The sequence below is a fragment of the Eleginops maclovinus genome, chromosome 13 (assembly GCF_036324505.1).
Source record: "Eleginops maclovinus isolate JMC-PN-2008 ecotype Puerto Natales chromosome 13, JC_Emac_rtc_rv5, whole genome shotgun sequence".
Lineage (NCBI taxonomy): Eukaryota > Metazoa > Chordata > Actinopteri > Perciformes > Eleginopidae > Eleginops > Eleginops maclovinus.
In genome coordinates this window covers 2,710,528-2,731,716 of record NC_086361.1, presented here as the reverse complement: position 1 = coordinate 2,731,716, position 21,189 = coordinate 2,710,528, and the positions used below count along the sequence as shown (strand labels likewise).

General features: G+C 40.5%; 1 protein-coding gene across 1 annotated transcript in view; it reads right to left on the bottom strand.

The window, feature by feature from the left end:
* Positions 1–20,479, bottom strand: part of gabbr1b (gamma-aminobutyric acid (GABA) B receptor, 1b) — a 179,545-nt gene extending 159,066 nt beyond the window's left edge. The window contains exon 1 of the mRNA XM_063900078.1: positions 20,250–20,479. The gene's annotated coding sequence lies outside the window, so the exon portion shown is untranslated. The remainder of the gene's footprint in view (positions 1–20,249) is intronic.
* Positions 20,480–21,189: the final 710 nt, after the last annotated feature.

The following is a 21,189-nucleotide window of genomic DNA, read 5'->3' as shown; positions in this document are numbered from 1 at the left end:
TACCAGACTTAATTTCGGGAGGAAAAGCCTCATGATAGCCTCTGCAGCCTACCTCGACTGGCTGGCCCTTTGCTTCCCAGCCACAGAGTCAGGCATCGGCTGCATGCTCAGTGTATCTCAGCTTTTAACGTTAAAAGCTGAGATCATAGGCCTCCTTCACTGCATCTTCCCAGGCCACTATCTGCTATAGACATATTTGATTTGATCTATTTCGAATGTGTAAAACAATAATACAAAAAATAATAATAATAATAATAATGAAATAAAACAAGAGAATTGTGTTACTGTACAAACTTAAGCAGTATGAGAAAAATATATTACTGACTTACCAATTATATATAAACAAATGATCTACCTAATTGCACATCCAAAAAGTAGTCGGAAGAAGTTTACACTTATTTAATCCCATCCCTTCTCCCAAAACTAAATTATTAACTGGTTCTTTTTAACAAAATGAACATCTAAATGTATCTACATACAATATATATGTCCAATAATAAATATACATTTCCAATTATAAATAGATTATATCTATATATATATATATTATTCACTATATAATTATACATAATATACTATAACTATTGTTAACGACATACTATTACTTTTTTTCACGTTTTACGACATCCTATACGACAATTTTAATATTAGATGTGTTTTACTTAAAACACATTTCCATTTAGATGTGTTTTGCCTAATCAAGTATATTTTACCAAAAAGTGGGAAAGTAATACATACTTTCCTACATAGCACAACAATATCTGTTAAGTTTAATCTGTGTAGCAGTGTAAAGCAGACAAGTTCTTTCTGCAATGTCTCAAGGACGCAGGTGTTTCAGCGGCTCCACGTGAACCAAATAACACACACACACACACACACACACACACACACACACACACACACACACACACACACACACACACACACACACACACACACACACACACACACACACACACACACACACACACACACACACACACACACACACACACACACACACACACACACACACACACACACACACACACACACACACACACACACACACACACACACACACACACACACACACACACACACACACACACACACACACACTGGACTTGAGTCTTTATTTCTATGAGATATTTCCACTGCAGCAGTTTCAGAATGGCTCCCACAATGGGTTGGCTGTGTTTGATAAAAAGCTCTGACCCACAGCACTAAAACTGATAAACTTTGAGTGTGAACATATCAACATATACAAAAAATATGTTTTGTCAGGCAAATAGCATAATGGTTTGGTTTTACATAACTGCAGACGCATCCTCTTGCAACAGCTTGTTTTATTTTTGGGAAATCATTTGAATTTGGGCAGGTGCACTATGACCGTATAAAAGGATGAGGTTACAATAATAAAATATGCTGAGAGTAACAATTTACGATTATTTATAAAGCTACTATTGACGGATCCAGAAGAGATCATTTGCATTCCCCAGTTACTATAAACATCTTTCTGCTCCTCACTGCTGACCCGCTCAGTGTTTTCATTCTGAGGACACTGATCCTTTACAGGCGCCACTTTGGACACTGAGTACTGGCTTGAGGCAGGACTATACTTTAAAGCCCCTACACTCAAAAGACGGAAAGGTGATAATCCCCCTCAGAGGGCAGAACCCACTCTGTGTAGGAACGGCCACAACCTTGTTGTGCACTGGGGGGTGCAGCAGGAGGAGATGGCTCATCGTCTGCTCTCTGAAGAGAGGAGCCGGCTTAAGAGGGTTCAGACAGTGTTTACACTCGTGACTCTGGGGGTGTCGGTTGGGATTTGAAGCAGTGGATGTAGGAAACTCACAAACTGCTCCTGGGCTCTGCGGAGTCCGAGTGGAAGGTGTGGGCCGGGGGGGAGGAGGGGAAGAAGAGACTCATTCGGTCACCGTGAATCATGAGTCCAATGTCTCTGGTAGCCAGAGCTGGAGTAAGGTAGAAAAAAAAGCACTCAATGGAAAAATGCTACGAAGACATTAAGAGACAATTTACATTACGCTCCAAACGTAAAACTGTCACAAAACTGTCACTGAATTATAAGAAAATATAACCAGGAGAACCAGGTCAAACGCATTTCTGTTCTGGGTTTTAAACATCTTTACTTTGTTACCCATTCTAAAATTGTGCATTTTAACATGGGGGTTTACTGGGATGGACTCCTTTCAGTGCCAATGACCATTTGAAGAACTGCAGCTTTTTACAATAGGTTGTTGTTTTCTTTACAAATCTACAGACCTATTTACAGACTATGGGTGCCTGACCACCATGGAAATCATGCCCTGAACTCTGCTGTGATAGAGGACCATAGGGACTTGGCCTGGGAACTGGAAGGTCACCAGTTCAAGTCCCGGAAAGACCAAGTGCTACCGTGGTGTCCCTGAGCAAGGCACCGTTCCCTACACTGCTCCCCGGGCGCCGTACATATGGCAGCCCACTGCTCCTAACACAAGGATGGGTCAGAAGCAGAATGTAAAATTTCCCCTGTGTGGGACCATTAAGGGTTCCTTCTCCTTCTCCTTTTCCTTCTTCTTCTTCTTCTTCTTCTTCTTCTTCTTCTTCTTCTTCTTCTTCTTCTTCTTCTTCTTCTTCTTCTTCTTCTTCTTCTTCTTCTTCTTCTTCAGGGCTCTCTGTTGCCTAAACCAGGGGTTTTCAAATTGGGTGAATGTGAGCCTCCCCTAGAATAGGAAAGGACAGCCGAGGCCCCCCTTCCCCCAAATCCCGTCCGCCTGCCCTAACCCACACACACCTCTGCATTAAATGCCATCGTTGGTGTGTTGCAGGGAATGACGAGTTTCATTAAAAACTGATCAAATGTAAATATTTTTAAATATTGTATTTGAAGACATTTTATTGTCACAACTTCTTAAAAAGTGCATTCATAAACGATCTTTGCAACAGCAAATACTTTCAAACTTAATGCAGGCCTAAATGAGGCTACTTTTAAAATCACTGAACATCAGTAGGCCTATCCACAAGTCAAACAATCGGCACAGTGTGTCTGGGCCTTAAGCGCACATTTGAAGGAGATGCACGTCTCAAACAAAATCAGCACAATTGACAGCTCTCTGATCAATGAACGACAACACTGGTTGTTCACGGAACACATAACATTTAACAGTCAACTGCACTGAGGGCATGTTATCAGATCGAGCAGATTCACATATTTATCACATTTCTTAACGTTTTCAGCCACATAAATAAAACCTCAGGTTTAACCAACAAACAAAATGACGCCATTCACGTCATTTGCGCTACAAGAGCAAAATCAACCCTATTGCCCAAACAATTTATGCATTCAAGACAACACAACTTGGGAGTTTCAATTTAATCGTCCATATCAGTGGGAACAATGAGGCCGCGCTTTTGATGCGCAGAGGTGTTCGATGCAGGGCTGCACTGCCGAGAGAAATAAACGCAAGTCGTCCTCCACCTGCAGCCTTGATCTGTATTTGTTTTTAATCAGGTTCAGTGCGGAAAACCACACAAGTAGATGGATGTGAAGGGGATTAGCTGTTGTGCGGGCGGGTAGAGGAACGCAAAACAAAAAATCTTCCTGCACCCTGAGCTCTTTGATAAACCGAACGTACACCATCAACTGAGCACAGTGTGCGACGTCAGTGGACTCATCTAGTTGAATAGCGTGAAAGGGGCTTTCACGAACACCGTCCAGGACCTGCTCTTTGACATCACAAGCCATGTCTGATATTTGTCGCTGGATGGTACTGTCAGAGATAGGGATCACGTCAAGTTTAGCAGCAGCTGCTTCTCCCAGCATCACTGAACACGTATACTGTATCTAGCTGCAGGGAGTAGCAATGTTTCGCCGATGTTATGGGTTTGCCTGCCTTTGCTATACATAGCGCGACACGGTAAGATGCTTCTGTCGCCTTTATGTTAATAGTGCCAAAGGACTGTATTATGCTTTTTTGTGACTGAAAATCATCACGCTTCCTCTCAAAAAAATCAACTGAGTTGTTCGCTAAATTTGTGTGCTTAGCTTCAATGTGACGCCGAAGTTTGCATGGCCACCTCCTTGCAGACCACACACTGCAGCAGAGGTGCAGCCTCGGAGCCCGACCAGGTGAAACCTAACTTTAAGTACTCAGGATCATATTTCCTACGTTTTTTGCTGGGTCCTGTCTCCTCCCTTACTGCTGACTTCTGTTGACTTGGTACAAGGAAACGATGCATTTTACAGCTAATACACAAACAATTACCAATCTCGCGCGTCACGCCTCCCCTGTGGCTCTTTGGCGCCTCACCTATTGAAACCTTATCCTAAACCTTACTAGAACCGCCATACAACCTTAATAACACGCAATAAATAAACCCGTTGTGTTTCAAACACCTGGTAAATCTTGAAAATTAAAAATAAATGACTTGGTTTTGTTAAGGTAACAAATCTTGGTTAGGTTTACCCATTTCACCCTAATCTTTCTCCAAGGTGAAGTCTCGCAGACTTAAAAAAAAAGTAATCCGAAATATGTTACCTAGATAAGTAATTGACAATGCAGTTTGGTTATTCAGAGGATGGGAGAACAAGAAGGTTTTTCCTTGGCTTTGTGAACCCAACAACAAAACAAGTGGCGTGCTTCGTTTATGCTATGCTACCAGTTTAGTTACAGCGAGGAAATCAAAATGAAGGACAGCAAATCTAAAAAGTAATCCGTTGGAAGTGATGGTCACCTACTGATATATGGATATATCAAATCTGACACCTGTAAAGAAGGAAGATGGCTTTTTAAGAAGAGTGCATTCTCCTCCCAAAGCCATGAAGCAGGAGTCAGCTGGTGTCCTGGGAACGAAAGGTGGAGGACCATGTGTTTGGAAAGTTGGAGCACCAATCCTTGCTGCATGTCAGCAGCAGCATAGCGTTCATGAAGCATGAAGGAGCATGTCCAGAAGGTCTCTCTGATTGCAGCTCAACATGCTCTCCACTGTCTCTGGAGCCTGGACATTCAACTAGAATTACACTTAGTGGCAGATTGCATTCCCAAAACTCTTCTTCATGAGAGCGTCTGAGAGAGAGGGAAACTGTAGACATGTAGTCTTTGGGCTGATTGGAGAGCAGCCTGGTTCTACAACCGCTGGCGCTTATTTACTAAGCTGCAACAGCTATGCAGAAGTCTTTTTCTACATAATTATTTCACTAAACTTTACTGCCTCCCCTCTCAGCCATCTGGTAACTTTAGCAGCACACTAAGCTTGAGGGAGGCGCTGAGTTGGCACAAATTTGATTCTAAACTGATCTCCACTCTGATCAGCAGCTGAGATGACTCTATACGCAGCCTTACAGACATCATGTACAACTGCATGTACACAAACAGAAAGCTGAAGATAGATTTGGTGACAGCCAAACTTAAACGAGCACATCATGATTGGCCTGAAAATAAGACTGAATCCTTATTTAGTTTTGCTTCACTGATTCAGCTTGACATCATGTTTGGGTTTATTTTTTTTCATTTGACCAAACCAACCAATGAAGGGTGACAGAAACCCCGGCAGCATCTTAATTTAGGTCAAAGCTTTGCTGACATAAAATATGCCAGTAAATACTCTACTCATGAATGTCTGAAGCTTGTATGTGATATAAAAATGGGGTTCGCTAACAAGAGACTAAATAATCTACTGAACGTCACCACGCTGAAACAAGTCCACCTTTAGCTTAGCGGTGGTGATGTGGGCCGTGATGTAGTTTGTGTATATCTTTACGTTGGCTTTTTATTCCTGCCAAATTGCAATTAGGCTTCAAAAATCTAAAAGCGGTGTTCACTTGTGGAGATTATCCTGCTGAACAAAACGTGTATGCCAGAGAGATTATTTTCTACCATATAAGAACATCCAATGGGGAAATCCCATTGGATTCTTTTAAGGGACTCAAATGCGATGCCAACTATGGGGTCTGGCCTACAAAACTATCTCATTACTGCTAATTAAAACATAAATGCACAACTGAAATAAAGAGGGTTTAAAAGATGCAACCCAGATTTAATAATAATAATAATTCATTTTATTTATGGGCGCCTTTCTAAACACTCAAGGTCACCGTACAAAATCAAACAAAGCAAACAATAAAAACGAAAAACAATTAGTCCATCACTCAAACTCTCATAAGAGCAAGCAGTTAAAAATACGTAATGAAACAGTGTACAAGGAGAAATTGAATTAAAGGGAGCAGGCTTGTCTGAATAGATATGTTTTCAGGTGAGATTTGAAAGTGGTAATGGAAGTGGAGTGTTGGATGTCATGAGGCAGAGAGTTCCAGAGGTGCGGTTTGGTGGATGATTTGAACTATATGTTTTATAAACAGTCTAGTTGATGGAAATCCATCGCAAAGGCTAAGTATAACATGTTAACATTTTCTTAAAGACAATACTGAGCTTTTATAGTGACTTTGATGTTGCAAATATCACTTTTACTGCCCTTATATTTGCATTCAGGCAACTTCATATGGTTGTTGGGTGGAGATTAAACATTTAGTATTGTGTATGGATTTCGGTTAAAACCAAAATACCATTGCACCTCCAATGCGTTAATAGCATAATTTAGACATTAATTGAAGTGTCTGGTTGGACATTTTCAAATTATTTGTCCCTGTGTCATTCTCATAATTTCACCCCAAATGTCCATAAACCATGTATAATCATAAACCCCTCACTTTGTAGGGAAATGTTCAGAATCCCTACTAAAGTACAAACTGATTTATCTAGTATTGTCCAAGGTCAGGGTCAAACCCTCCATGAAGTATGCATTTCTGAGGGCCAGACGATAAACTAACCAACAGAGTGTAGGATAAATCTACCCTCCTGCTACCATGGAACCATAACTCACAAAGGATGACCATTACCACTGCCACGGGGGCCACAGCCTTTGTGAACACGTATCCAAACTGGACAGCGCAGCAAATCTGAACACAGCTGACCACTGCCCTGAGCAGAGGCAGACAGACACAGCTGATGGAGCTTATTGCAGCCGTAGGAGAAGGACACAGGTCAGAGCCGAGGCCGGAGTTTATCTCCTGAATCCCTGCAGGCTTACAGCGAAAGAGAAATGAGAAAACACCACAGCCTTTCTGAGGGACAACGCTCTGAGATAACGTCTGGCTTTAGTCTAATCTGCCACGCCACAAATAGTCCCAGCACGTACGTTTTATGCTGTCAACAGAATCCAATCATCTCAGAGGGTTATTTTGTTCTTAACCACTGCTGGTAGAATTATTTTACCCACATTTACAATCAGCCAGACTAGCTCTTAAAATATGTAGGTTTCCATAGACTGTAAAAAAGTGAGTGCAATATACAAGTGAAAAAATACAGATAGGTCAAATATATGGGGAATGAGATGAATATCCACTTCATTTAGAATACTGTGATATAATACCAGCACAGCAAAAACACAAAAATACTGTGAGATCATTTTTGTGTCACCCGCCCCTAATCTGCATGAAGTGACACCGCTTGTAAATGACAGTATTCGATAAGACAGACATCTTCTCGTACCGCAGTTTAAAGCAGCGATGTTACACACAAAAACAAATGGAAACTAAAATGTTACTTATACTGTATACAGGGTTTAAGAAGATACTTTGCAAACTGCTGAAAATCTGTTTTGCAATGTTGTGGACTAAAATGTGAGCCGTTACAACAACCAACCTGTATTGAAATCAGCAGGAGGAGAGCTAGGAGTGTTAGCTGTTAGCAGTTAGCTGTTAGCAGTTAGCAGTTAGCTGTTAGCTGTTAGCAGTTAGCTGTTAGCAGTAAGCAGTTAGCTATTAGCAGTCAGTGTCAGTGCAGAGGTTGCATTATGTCGCGTACAAGCCCTATTCAGTAAAAATAAGTATTTGGCAAAGTTAAATTATTATTAATTATTATTAAGTTCTATGCAGAAACTGAAAAAAACATAAATTCCGATCCAACAATAACGTTTATTTTGGTTATAAAGTTTATATATTATTAAATGAATCACTTAGAAAAAACATCTTAACCCTCCCCTTCACAAAATTTTCTGACCATTTGTTCTAGAGAACTGCCACATGAATATATATTAATTTAGTTATTATTATTTGTTAACATCACTTTTATATATTAAACATGATCGACCACTCAAAACTTAAGTATGGACATTATTGTTAAAATTATTGTGCACAGCACCAAGCCAGGCTTATTCTCTTGGCCACCCTAATTTAAATAGGAATTTGGCCGCCATACAGAACACGTTGGACAATCCTTGTACTTGAGACCATCAGGCTGCACAATCAGGGCTTGAACCATATCTTAAACTTAAACATCCTGCACATGTGACTTGCACTGAACGTTCATAACATAAAATTATATATGATAATGCAATATTATCTTACCTTATGAACAGTCTTATCTCTTGGAGAACTTGAAATGTTAAATTATAGTGGTTTTGTCGAACATAATAATTTACCTTCAAACAGTGCCATTAAGTTCAACATGTACAAACTGCGTCCACCGTTTCCACCTCTCACTTCTTTAAGTAGCACTGGTTTGAAAGCTAATGTACCTGCAGGAGTCTTGCTTTTTTGAGTTTCTATCTTTATGGCTGATAGCACTTATCTTTAGTTGCCTTGAACAGAGGCGTTTAATAAAAATGTAACAATGAATAAATCAATTTTGAATGAGTAATAGTCTAGAAATGTTCATCTGATCTCGCCCACTTTTCACTCCACACTGCAGATACTGATGATGTCTGTGTTTAGATAAGTCAGTCTGCTTTTAATCTAAATGAATCTCCAGCAGCCAGATATAATACCTGTTCTCCCTGTACTCACAGTCACCACTCGAGAGCAGCTCAAGCACCACGTGCTGTTATCTCTGGCTCCTTCTATTTAAAAAGGTGACTGCACGTCTGTGTAGTTCACTCTTCTTGCTTATTGACATGTATAATGCGTGAATGATGCAGTGATTAAGTATTTTTATAGGCCACCCAGAAGTAGCAATGCAAGGGCTCCCTCAACAAAAAGCAATTGGATCTTTTTCTTTGAATTTTGTAGTATCGCAGAAAGATCTCTGTTGCAAACCCATTGTTTGTACTTGTTTTGTTCAGCTGGATAATCCCCACATTAAACACCAATTGTATGATTGTTGAACCATAAATGAAACTTCCAGAAAACTACATCACTGTTGCATGACTTCAACACGGCTGAGCTAAAGAAGGCTAGACACAGCAACCACAGTTTTTAAGACACATAAAAGCTTTGGATATTCACCAGCGTGGTGTTTACTGACGTATTTTATGTCGTACAACAAAACTAAAATCTTGTCAACTCATTAACCGCAGATTTTATTTCAGCAATCCAACCAAATTGTAATCACTTTCAGACAAGGGAGCCCCGGGCTTAGATGCTGACTCATTCCCAGTTTTAGGACTCACTCACTGCTTTATTGTTATAACAACAGGTCTTAAACCCCAGTGTTACTTCCCGTGCATTTAATTGAACACAGAGATTCAGTAATCAACTATTCTACCCGTTTTCCTAGAAAATTAATTCTCAATCAAACATATTGAAATAGTATTAAAGTAAAAGGTAAACTCCCCATTTTTACCAAGAAAATAGTGCAGTGGGTATAATGGTGATGTGTCTGATGGTTAAAAGCAGCACTGATATCGAGACCTTGGCTATCATTGGCAATATTGGTCACATCATAGAGGCTAGCTGAACCTGTTAGACATACCGAGACGACTCGATACAGATGAGCGGTAATCAACAACAGAACGAGTATAATGAAGACAGACAAGCGGCTAATATGGGGGAAAGGATTGGTTCAAGAACTATACTATAGATGAGCCGGAGCTATTCAAGCTAATGGAGGGTTAGCCTGTCCCAGCATGCACTGTGATACTCTGGTCCCCTCACCAGCTGGAAACTGTGTTCTTTGTTGATACCGGATCATGCAAATAAACGCAAATGGTGACTTGCCTGGACTGGATCATTTTACCAGCGTAAGACTGGCTATCTGGTGCCTCAGCGGCATTTTACTTTTAAGTTAATTATCTCTTTTATTTCAATATGATTGTGGCCGCTACAATAACTTTTTTATTAGTTCATTAGTTCCAATGCAATGATTGACAGCTTGTTGTCGAACCAAATGCTCATACGCATCACATCATCCATACCAAGACCTTTAAATGTGTAAATCGAGAGGAAAGGAAACTTGGTATTCCTTTTGTTTGAATTCAAAAGGAGGTCGCTCGGTGACTGGTGCAAGTCTCTCAATTCATAATAGTAATGTCAGTAGTGATGAATGTCATGCATGTCCTTTCTACATTTGAAGCTTTGAAAAGCACATACAGATCCCAGTCCAGACTCAATCTATCCTCTTTAGTGAAGGCTTACAGCGGGTTGCTATGGAGGATGAGTGATAGAATGTTTGTGTGTTTGATTTGTATTTCACAGATTTGGGGCTATATTTGTTGCGCCTTATTTATGCTTCCTGGTGTCCTCTCTCCTCCTGTCATACAGCAATCATTCTCACCGCCAATATCGGGGGCAAATCCTTTAAAATCACATCGAGGAGACAAGGATAAAGGACGCTTCTGCAGGAAGAGAAAGAAACACTGGTGTATCTGAGGAAGTGTTTCCGGCACAATAGCATATAAACACAGGCGTGACACACAACTGGAAAAACCATTGAAAGACTCCATAAATGTAACTATGTATCCATAAGATGTAGTTTAAAATGATCAGACATTATGCCCTACACCATTTGTGTAGCGCCTCCTAGATTTTCACACCATTCATTAATTTATTGCCCAGCACAATGTCCTGTACTGGTGTGTATGGAAACGGAGGAACATTTTCACTTAGCATATATTATTTCTATTCACTGTGGAGATATTTCTCAGTGCTTCTCTGTATAAATCTCCTTGATTCTCTCACACTCGTCCTCGCCTTGAGGATGTGAGAAGTGAGGAGCCCAAACAGCAGGCTTTTAACTCCAAGAAATATCCTCGCTTTGGAGCATAATTTTAAAGCGACGTCAAGTTATTAGGCTGAATGCAAAATAGTTCTTATTTATGTATTTAATAAACGTTTTTAGCAGTTTGCACTAGTAAACATCATGTGACAATTAAGGGTGCAAAATAAGAACAATCCAGTTGCTGCTGCTGCTGCTGTGTTTTTCTGTAAGAGCTGTCTGTAGAGATGGGATTCAGCACCACGGACAGCTACACAGAGCAAGCAGCCACTGATGGATCACATGAAAACCCACTGCTCTTTGTAGATTCAACAAATAACTTTGTGACACTGCCACACATGTGAGGCAATGTACAGATTATATACGCCACTGCTGTGTTACTTTCTCATCTTTTTACCGTGTGGCCTCCTGCTAGGCACTACTCTGGTGCGCTGTGCCCCACAGGTGTAAAGGAGATGTGGCCCTGCCATTAAAGGTCCCCTATCATGCTATTTTTCAGGTCCATATATGTATTGTGTTGCTCCACTATGACATGTTTACATGCTTCAATGTTGAAAAGGCGCTTTATTTTCCTCACACTGCCTGTGCATAAATTACCTATTTTCACTCCTTCTGAAAACACTCTGAAGAGCTCATGCCCCCACCTTTGCAAAAGTGCACTCTGCTGATTGGTTAGCTGGCGACTCTGCTGTGATTGGTCAACCGCCAGATTTGTCAAATGTCCCGCTCCTAAAAAAAACTGTGAAAAAATGGCATCGCTTGTTGCGCTGTACCAGTTTATTACAAATAAATAATGATGGATTATCAGTAATCATTTCAAAGTGACACAGAGACATTGGATTAATCCCATCAAGGCGTTTCAGGTAGGGGGGAGGGATATGGGAGAGAATCTCTGTCTGGCCTGAACTTTGGGATTTTAGCTTTTGCAGACCTATTACATGCACACCAACATAAATGACACACTACAGGAAAGGGAAACCCCAAAGAGCATAATATGGCCCCTTTAAGCTCTTTAGTATGGAGTTACCTCAATCTGCTGGAGGAACGGAAACCGGCGGAGACTGTGGACTTGTTTACTTCCAGAACATAGTGACATCACTGTGTTACACTTGTGCTCCTATTGGCTAGGGCTCAAACAAATTGTACTTGATAATCTAAGGAGCAGGACATGTCTAAGTGTTTCAGATCACAACAGAGCCGGCCAGCTCCACCCAACCAGTCAGAGCAGACTGGGCTCTGGTTTCAGACAGAGGGTGAAAAGAGGTGCTGCAGCACAGGCAGTATGAGAAAAATAAAGAGCTTTCTGAACATTAAAGCATGGAGACAGGTCGCAGGAGAGACACTACATACAAATATGAACCTGAAGTATTATCAGCCCCCCTTTGTTTTAACTAAGCTTGATGGTTAATTTGTAATAAGCTGTTATAATTTAACACCATTTCAGATTAAACACAAATCTTACACAAACAATATCTCTGCATAGCCTTCAGTGATGGTGAGAGAAACAAGTGTTGTTCGGCTCCGGAAGGCTCCGGAAAGAGAATTTATGCCAACGATGGGTAATAACTGGGTAAACGAAATGAAATGGTATATGACAAAGACCCAGCGACAGAACCATAGACCAACACAACCAACCTGGGATCACGTCAGATAAACACCAGGTAGAAACACAACAGCTGTTACAAATTTGTAACAATATAAAAACATATCTTCCACTCAGAATGGACACTGGCTAAATAACAGTATGCAAGCAAGAAGAGAATGAGACTCACCAGCCTCACAGGGGTCCACACTACCCACAGAGGCCTCCAGGCACCGGAGGTGGAAGCAATGCCATCCCCCAATTGGAAACTCACCTAACAGCTTGTTTCTTCAATGTGGAAGCAGAGGGACATCTGATGTTTAAATGTAGCAACATGGGACACAGGACAAAGCACTACCACACCAGACACACACACTAATGATATCACAAGCCTTTGAATAAGATGACTCTACACAGAAAACTGGTGGAGGGAAAGCCACTGAACTATGTGGTAATTATTCACATGGCACATATAAGCAGATGCCAACAATTCCCAGACACTGTAAAGACATCACTTTTCTGGCAGACTCAGAAGCTACAGTCAGTCTTTCAACATCTTGAGTTTGATAACACTCCAGAAATGAGCGTAATATATCTGAAAACAGCAGGAGCATCAGGCAAATCTGTGATAGAAAGACACACAAAAATGTAAGAGGATTTTAAACATTCATTCCTGGTCTCAAAACGCTGTCACAAAAATGAGGATCACAGGGAGTTTATCCTTTGCAGACCATTTACATGCACAAAGACCTATAGAACACACTACACACAGAATAGGGCCTCTTTAAACAAGTGCCTTCATTTGTATAGTCACAAGAAGAATATGATGAAGGATTGATCAAACATGTTTAACACCAACATCTTCATAAAGACGTTGCTAGAAGGAATGTGATTATGTGTGTATTATGTAAAGGAGTAAAGCTGATAGTGTGTGTGTGAACCTACAGAAGTGCAGACAGACTGCAGGGATAGGGAGGAGAGTGTGTCTGACAACCATGATGTGTCCCTTGTTAGACTAAGTGGTACCCAGGAAAGACAGGCTTACACTGCCCAGACAAAGCCTTTACACTGTAGTACTTCAAAGTAATGATCATGAAGTTATTGGTTGTTTCTGTCTTTTAAATTGAAGTCTGTATGGATATTTCAAAATGGGAAGACTGAGTGCTGATTGAGCGAGAAAGGCAAAGAAAAGGAGAGAGGGATTTGAAAGAGCAAAATTGAAATGCATTGATTTGTTTTTTGTTTTCTCAGAAACACAAGTGATGTAAGCAATGATGCAGACTGGAATAAAGAATGGGAGGGGGAGTGATTTCAAACACAAAGCTCAATGGAGGAGAGGATTTCCTGTTCTCCAGAACTCTCCCCAGCTTCTCTTGGGGAAGATCATGTATAAGGGGGGGTGTATTAGCTAAAGCTTGCTATGATGTTGTTTTAAACAAATCTATGTTCCAACCAACAGTGCCCATAGGAAGCTGTCCTTTGAACCAAATATTGCCAAATCAGATTTTGTTGTTTTGAGATGATTTATTCTTGGGGGGGATTTAAGTTGTACTGCAAATGATGATCATCTCAGACCAATTCTTGGTTTATAACCTGATCAGTACTTTTAAAGTGTGCAAAATGATGCTAGCTGACCATTGCCTGTGTTAGGATTTCAGTGGTTGTATTTATAGTTTTCAAGTTTTATTTTGAAATATATGTTGTTCTGTCACTTCCTGTCTTGTCTGGTTACTTCCTGTCTTCAGTTTCCCTCCTGTCTGATTGTGTGATCGTGCTCACCTGTTGCCCCTGTGTTTCTCCTCCCCTCTCCAGCTGTGTCTTGTCCTGTGATTACCCTGGTGTATTTAGTCTCGTCTTCCCTTTGTGTTCCTTGTGGTGTCGTCATCATTATATGGTCGTCATTCCTGAATGTTCCAGTCCTGTGATTTTGTTCTCTGGCCTGCCCTTGCAGTGTTCCTTGTTTTTTATGTACAGCTTTTAATAAAGCTCACTTTTAGTTGGAACCCCCTCCCTTGCCTGTCCTGCTTTCACTGCTGACACTTGGGTCCTGTTACCAAACCTTGACAGAACCGTGACAGCCTGCTTCTGTGTCATATTTCTCTCACAAATATCTTTAATGAATGTTAGTATTTTAATTCAGTTATAACTTTCTATCAACAGTTAAGAGATGTTTTGAGGTGCCTTTACGCAGGGGGAGTTATTTCTTGTTTGAAAAAGTGTGGAGCCATGGAAAGACTAAAATTAAAGTCTCGGGTCAGCAACACACCCTTAATGTTTCACAAAACAAGATCCGCAGACTGAGATTGTGAAGTTCACTGGAAATCAAGGATACATGGAACCCCTTTTTTACTCTATAAAGAGATGTTTCTAAGTTTATTTATAAAGCCCAATATCACACATTTTACAATTATCTCATTGGACTTTATACATGTTTAGCTGACCCGCTGGATGCTAAGGTAAGAACATCCCAGAGATAGATGCTCCTTCTTCTTTGGTCTGGGCAGAAAACAAAGACAGAGGAAGGCAATCCACTCTGTGCTCTCAGACACAGCGCAGGAGGGAGCAGAACCTGGCCAGATAACAAGGATAGCCATTTCATTAAATCCTCTACCCCAGTGCGAAGGAAGAGGAGGAGGAGCAGCTGACGGTTCTGCCCTGACCTGCTCTCTCAGATATAGAGGCCTTTGCAGAGGCAGGAGCCCCACGCCGCTCTGCAGAGCCTGCCTTTGAGTTTAAAACGCCTTTTGGGACATTTAAGTGAACGAGATGTCTTTAATGAAGGTCTCTTTGTACTATAGTTTTTGCAAAAGTGGGGCTGGATGCTGCTCTGATTTGAACTGAATCAACATTTCCAGAGACAGGCTGACAGACCTGGCCTGATGGGGGCGCTGTGTGGGTGTGAAACAGGTGGTAGATGCAGTGGGGCCGGAGCACAACAATGCCTTGGCCCTGTACTGTCTACTGGGTTTACATTCTGTTCCACTGCTCCCAGAGCTCTGGAGCCAAAAGACTCTCTAGAGTGCAGAGGAGCCTCCTCACAAAGTACAGCCAACGAAAGACTGCTCCAGACCCAGCAGACTGGGTCCCTGTGATTTACCTGAGCCCAGGGCTATGAGATCTGACCGACCCCTGCTTGGTTCTGACCAACAAACAGAATAGAGAAGACAAGAAACACGCAAAAGGCTTCCACAGACATGGACTGAGCAACAGGCCTTCGACAGTGTTTCTATCATGGGAGCTGCATACAAAAAACAAACAAGCGAAAGGGGGCAGCTTCTGAACTTCCTCTCATAGGAAGCAACAAAAACAGCATTTATGTTCTAGCAGAAATCAGCAGTAGAGAACAAAGAGGGGCAGGAGGCCAATTGAGTATGATATCAGGGCCAGACTCTGGCTGCAGCTCAGATTTTATAAACATATTAGACATTTGGATACTTCCACAAAGCATTGGTTCTATTGTGATGGCCTCTATGACGATATGAACTGTTTATAGAGGCAAAATATGTGGCAATTAAAATGCGATAAGATATCAATTATTCTAAAGACGTTTTTTATTAACTGATTAATATCACAAGTGATTAACCACAATAACTATCAATATGTCACTCATATTTTAATATCCGTCAGATGTATTTGAGTCAGTTTGGGGTTAGGTAGGTAATACAACAATTTAACAGAAACAAATTGTGGGTGCTTGGGTGACCACTCCCTTCATAAAAAAATAAACGGTAACGGGTTTCTATGAGATAAATGGAGAACACCTCATTGTTAGATCTTTCTTATATCCACATTGTACTGATCCTGGGCGAGATTGGTCGGCTGCAGCTGGTTCTCTGGCGGAACACACACTTCTTGCACATCAACATGCATTTTCTAATCACAGTTGGAATGGTCCCAGCACTAGGAGACAGCGATTGCTCTTTATTCCTTTAAAGATTATGCCGCAGCTTCTGGTTTTGCAGCTATTTGGACTGGCTCTGTCTCTGAAACATTTTAAATTGACAGTAAAAACTGCACACTGAATTCAATGTTTGAACTCCTGATAAGGCAACACGTCTTATTTTGAAATCCAGACACAATGTGTATGAAACGTGTGGAAGCGTTAATATAATGGTTCTTTAATTTTGTCAAGCAGTTTATTCTAATGCAGGACAGACTGCTGATCATGATGGCATTTAAATAAAGCTTTACAGCATAATCTAATCCATATACATCTGAATATTGCATTGCCTTAGCTCCCCCACAATCCTTATTTAAAAATGTGACATTGGGTAAACAAAAGGTCAATCTGAAATTATGATTCCTGAAATCTAGACGGGTTTCAGCAGATATTTCCGATCATGTTTTCTTCATGGGGAGTATGCCCCACCCACCACAGTCTCACAAAGCCCTGTTGAAATAACTATTCTATTCCATATCTTGAATCAAGTTGTACAATTTGGAGTATAAGATAAAAAATACAAAACTTTTTCTTTGAAATTCTCAAGCATAGACGCCCCCTTCTAGCCTTTTAAGATTTAAAAGCGTCCGGGATGGAATGGGATTGAGGTTTTTAATCCGTTTTTTGTACAGCCAATGGTACAAGACCGATGCTGATATTTCATATGCCTTACTCTTACATATACGTCCCCCAAAAAAACCCATTTGGGGAATAGTAGTTCCAAAACTGGCAGCATGATTAATTCCAAGATTCTTTTTGAGCCCTGAGGGAACTGTAAGCTGTTCAGCATCCGTGTTTACATGTTTACTTTTATTAATGGTATTTGTACACTGTAGTATTTGAGGGGGAAATTCAATGAAGTGCTGGTTTGAATAGAAACTGCAACACAACAGAGAGCTGAATCGTTGTGATGTCTGAATGACGAGAGGGAGACATGCAGAGGTGGAAAAGGAAACTCTAGAAGGCAGATTACCTGCTGGCTCTGGTGAAGGTGACTTTAGAGTCTAGCAAACACACTCACACACTCTCTTTATCTATTAGAAACAGTCAGGATGCAGAGAGCCAGGCTTGGGGAGTAACAGATTACATGTAACTGGATTACGTAATTAAGAAACAATAAAAAGTAAAGGAACATGTAATCAGATTACTGTTACATTTCTAGAGATTGGGGATCACTAGCAGGATTAAATTGATATTAAAACATTAAAAAGATCATCTAGTGTTTTTTGTTGTAAAGGATCAGATGTTCTCTCTCCTCTGTCAACTGTTCTGTTCTGTAGGCTCATACTGTAAGAGTGAATCTACCTCTACTGCCTGAATCTGCTTCATGGTTTCTCTTTCTTTCGTTTATTTGTTCCGTTTTTAATTCAGCAGGTGAACCTACAGTATATGTTCACAAAATTGTGTGTGTGAGCTTAACTGTGAGTTAACACAGCTTGACAACTTTTTTATGATTAATAAACATAACAAGAAGTGTCCAACCCATGTCCCCACAATAATTCCTAGCTAGTTTTCTGTTGAAATGACACTGCACACAAGTTGTGGTTGAGGCTTGTGTATTCCCCTAAAGCACTGCAAACTACCCAAACTCTATCAGCAGGGACTTTTTGGAAGCCAAAAACCATGGTAGCAAAATAAAGATTCTCAAAATTCTCCATTGGAAATGAAATGAAATGCCATTATTTCTTGCATGGAAATAGTAGAGCGATTTGCTTCATTTTGCAATTGTCACACGGGGGTGGTTCTAAGGTATTTGGTTCACCTGTTGCATGAAGCCAGGAGGGGAAATACAAGAGGGTGAGCTGGCCCTTTCGGTTGATCATATGCTTTGTAATTGTGAATATGTTACAAGAACTTCAGCACATACAAGTGATGAGCTAAACTCACTTTCACTTAATTTAGAGGGAATTTTGTCACTTGGTGGAAAAAGTATTACGATTCTTGACTTGATATAAAGTACTGATATAGTACTACAATGTAAAAATACTCAATTTCGAGTTAAAATACTACATCGAGAATAGTACTTAATAAAAGTATGATTAGGAAAAATGTACTGTATGTAGCCTAATGTAAGTATTCAGAGTAAGAGTAATCTTTGCCAAAAGGCTTTAATATTTTAAAGCAAAAGCATCAAATCCTCACATTTAAGAAGCTGCAACTGAGAAATATTTTGGAACAAAAACCTTCTTAGCAAAATGGTTGCCCATGGTTTTTGTTGTGCCCATTTATATGACGTGTTATGATTTTGAGCTGGATGGTGTAATGGGAAACCTGGTTTTTAAAAGGGACGTCACCGGTACAGGTGCGTGTGACTGGGGCTGTGATGAGCAGTTTTTGTTAAATACACACGCTGTTTTTGGTTAATAATAATTGGCATTTCCAGCAATCTTATTTGTCATTGGAAAGCGCATGCCTACAAATAAAAATCACAGTTAAGCAATCCCTCTGTGATATTGAGTGGCAATAGTCACCACCATCTTTTTGTTAACCCACTCATGGTTATAGTTACTTAAATAAAGTGTTGGGTTGTTTAACCATTAACAAATTATCAAAATTATCAAATCATTTACAACGTTTTTAGTATTGTGTGTCAAATCTGAATTTATAAAGAAAATAAAGCAGAAAAACAAATATAGTGAAGTAAAACATACTACATTTGCTTACAAAATGTAGTAGAGGTAGAGGTATAAATGACATACTCGGGTACCTCAAATGTGAACTTAATAACAGTACTTGAGTAAATGTATTTAGATACTTTCCACCTCTGGTTTTGTCCCTACAGAAATGTTTCCTACTGCAGCTCATAACATGATAAAACAGCACAATCAGAGCTGGTTTTAGCTCTCAACATAATCTGATATCTCTCCTCACTCAAATGACAGGCCGGGGATCAGTGAGTAATTCACACTAGCAGAATGAATCCCATGTGAATGCCTCCCTGCAGTGAGTCATGAGGTTACCCTGGAAGTCACTGTTTAGCTGACTGCTTCATCACCACTGCCAACGAGTAATCCGCCACACTGACCGGACCAGAGCCTGGCAGCCTTTGCTTCACTCCATCCAGCCAGATCAGCACCTACTGCCCCCCCCCCCCCCCCACACACACACACACACACACACACACACACACACACACACACACAGTAAAGGCCCTACATTCAAAATGTTACTCAAGTAAATTCATCATTAAAGTGTGACTTAGTTAAAGTAACTAAAGGTATTCAATAAATATAGTGGAGTAAAAGTACACTATTTACCTCTGAATTGTAGTGGGGTAAAAGTACCAAGTAGCAAAAAAATTGAAATTTTAAAAAACCATGTTAAGTACAAGCCCCTCAGTATTTAAGTACAGTACTTGAGTAAATGTTACTTTACACCACTGACACACACACTGATACACATACACCCCTTTGAGACACACACACACGCACACAGCGTGTGTGACAGCGAATCGGAGTTAACGTGCGAGGTTGATGAGAGCGCACGTGCAAGTGCAGAATAATACCCACCACGACCGGTTGCTACAAGGCAGGGGCTACCTTGCAAGCTAATGTGTCATGTTCAAATAAATGACTATCTTCTTAACAGCATTACATAAGTATGAAACATCGCAGTTTCTTCACATTAGCAAAACATGTAGCAAACTCACAGCTGTATAGCGCCAACACACCGAGATAAGTACATTTTTAAGTACAGCAGTGAAAGCAGTTGGAGTTCAACATGTCATACATGAGGACCTGCTGTATGGAGTACTCACACAGAGGCAGCAGCTGCAGAGCTTCACATGGACTGCTGCAGGTGGAGCAGCAGCGGGAGCAGTGTCTGCAGCAGCGGGGGGAGAGCCTGCTGTACCCTGTAAGTCCAGAGAGAACGTTCCGCTGAATGAAAGCGTGTCCGCTGTGTCTAAAAGCACGGCACTGTCTACTCAGACAAACACACCTAGCACACACTATCGGTTTCACGGTGTAGCTGCCTCACTCTGTCCCCCCACTCCCTCACTCTCCAGTGACGTCACCGAGAGATGCAGCCTGAGATGCTGCATTCACTTCCTACAGGAAAGACTGGATATAACTTCAAGCCCTCATAAACCAGAATAAATTAAATTAACTACAGTTAACGCGATTGCAAAAATAAACGGTTTTTTTTCCTATTGATCAACAATGAAAAATAATTTTAAAAAGGCCCATACCAATGAAGGCAATATAGAACATAATATAAATTACAAATAAGGGTGTTTTCCAATAGGACTATAAAAAAAAACTCAGGAAAATTGACCTGATTATAGCAATTTATAACATTTCAGGGGATCAAAGTTATTACAATTCATCCTGTGAAAAAACACAGAATACAGTCAGACATGTATGTAAAACAAGTAATTGAAATTCTTCCATTTGTTGAGAAAAACCTTTGGACAACCAGTAGTTTGGTTAGAGGTTAGCTTAGGAGCAGTCCCAGTACAGAAACAATAGTAAATGCTAGCCATATGCTATGTAAGCACAACACATATTCCAGCTGAATTATTTCATTTTATGGAATTTCCTTTCTATAGTATATTAAGGACCCTGATGACATTGACTTACAGAGCACTAAAACACAAAACTACGAGAGACCCTAAAGACTCTTGATTTGATCATTTCAAGCATTTTATCATTTATCTAGAGCAGGGGTGTCCAAACTACGGCCCGGGGGCCAAATGT